Genomic DNA, 2,185 nt, shown 5'->3' on the forward strand with positions numbered 1-2,185 from the left:
ATGTAATTAATGCCCCTTAGCAGCTGACTTTGTTGTGTGTGTGTGTTTCGGGGGGGTTTTGGGATTTTTTTTGAGACGAAGTTTTGCTCTTGTCACCCAGGCTGGAATGCAATGGCACGATCTCGGCCCACTACAACCTCCACCTCCCGAGTTCAAGTGATTCTCCTGCCTCAGCCTCCTGAGTAGCTGGGATTACAGTGCTTGCCACCATGCCCAGCTAATTTTTGTACTTTTAGTAGAGACAAGGTTTCGCCATGTTGGCCAGGCTGGTCTCGAACTCCTGACCTCAGGTCATCCACCCGCCTCCACCCCACAAAGTGCTGGAGTTACGGGTGTGACCCACCACATCTGGCCTGTGTTTTTATTATTATTATTATTTTTTTTTTGAAAAATTGTTTAATTCGTTGCCAACATTTTTTTAAATGGGACACTTCACCCGCTTTGTTGAAAATATCTGGTACCCTGGCCCAGCATTCCTGTGTGTCCATAGCCGGCTGGAATAGTCCCCATACCTGGGGCCATGCTCTCCTGTAGGCCACAGTGCTGCTGGGGCTCTACGGTGGGCATCTGTGTTTGAAACCCTGAGCATCAGCCATCAGACAGAGCCTGACCCAGTTGGAGGGTGTTATCGCCATCCCCTGAGGGCCCCAAAACTTATCTATCTCAGATATAAGAACCTGGCTCCCCACCATCCGAATTGGGAGATAAGGGCCTGGAGGACAGAATGGCAATCCACCTTTATTAGAGGAAACCCTGCACTGTAACTGTTTTAAATAATGTATGCCCTACTCCACCCAGTGCCTGGTGGGCTGCCGGGCATCCTCAACTCAGAATGGTGGTGTCTTCCAGCTTCTGCTGCTGGCTGGCAAAACTGTAGTAGTTGTCGGGGCCCAGGACCCACTTCTTGGTGTAGTCCGCATCTGTTTGAGTGTGTTGAGGAAGAGGATCCAGGTGCCCTTGGTGAAAATGATTTTCTCGTAGGCCTTCTCAATGCACTCGGCCATCTCATCCCTGATAGCATCAAGCAGGATGTGGATGAAGGTGTAGCTCTTGGCAGGGATGTTACCCTTGACCAGGAACACCTTGTTGTAGCTGCCCTCCATCAGGTATGGCTCCAGGGACACAGAGTGCTTGATGTAGACATTGGTCTGGATGCCCTTGGCAGGCAGCCACTCTAACTGCATGTGGAACTCAGCCACCCAGTCCTGGGACAGCAGGAAGAGAAGGCGGAGGCCCAAGAGCTGGTGCATGTAGGCTGACTTGGGTAGCTCTTAGCAGCTGACTTTGAATCAATCAAAAGGAAAATTATCCTGGGCGGGCCTGACCTAATCAGGTGAGCTCTTCAAAGTCCCTGGGCCCATCCTGAAGGAGAGATTCAGAGGATGAGAGAGATTCTTCCACTGGCCTCATAGGAGCAACTGCCATGTTGGAGAGAGGACCACAGGGCGGAAAACCACAAGCGGCCTCCAGGACATGAGAAGGGAGCCCAGTTGGCCGGCAACAAGAAAGCAGAGACCACCATCTGACAACCCTTAGGAACTGAACTCTGCCAACAACCCATGAGCTTTAGATGAAGACCCTGAGCTCCAGCTGAGATTGCAGACCTGGTCGAAACCTTGAATTCAGCCTTGGGAGACCCTGAGCCCAGGACCCAGCTGTACCTGCAAGTTTAGACTCTGCTGGTCCCCAGGTCCTGGTTCCCTGAAAGGGTAACACTTCTTCCAAAGGACTAAGTAAGGGGTTCCACTGAACCTAGAGCTTCAACTGCCATTTGGGGCTTCTCATGCCAGTGAATCAGAAAGCATGTGGGAGTTATATACTAATGGCAGCAGTTACCCCTGGTTATCCTGAGGAAATAAGATTGCTTTACCTAATCGAGGCAGGGGAGAGTACGTCGGGAACTCGGGGATTCGCTAGGCCCTCCCTTGTTTCCCTACACAGCAACCACGCCTGGCAAGTACACAGGAGTTAAGGGCTCAGGTCCCTCACAGGAAAAGGTCTGGGTTTCCCACTGGACAAGCAATGGAGACTAGCAGAAAGATTAGCCAAGTGCGAGGGGAATTTAGAATGGGGAACGACGGAAATGGTGAATATCAGTTCCAATCTGGGTACCAACCGCAGTAGAGGAAGCTGTAGCGTGAGCTTCCTGCCACCCTGTTGCAAGTCTAGCTTTTAGAAATTTCGA

General features: G+C 51.3%; 1 pseudogene; it reads right to left on the reverse strand.

Moving 5' to 3' along the window:
* Positions 1-822: 822 nt before the first annotated feature.
* Positions 823-2,185, reverse strand: part of LOC105551203 — a 6,604-nt pseudogene continuing 5,241 nt past the window's right edge.

The sequence above is a fragment of the Mandrillus leucophaeus genome, unplaced genomic scaffold (assembly GCF_000951045.1).
Source record: "Mandrillus leucophaeus isolate KB7577 unplaced genomic scaffold, Mleu.le_1.0 Scaffold51, whole genome shotgun sequence".
Lineage (NCBI taxonomy): Eukaryota > Metazoa > Chordata > Mammalia > Primates > Cercopithecidae > Mandrillus > Mandrillus leucophaeus.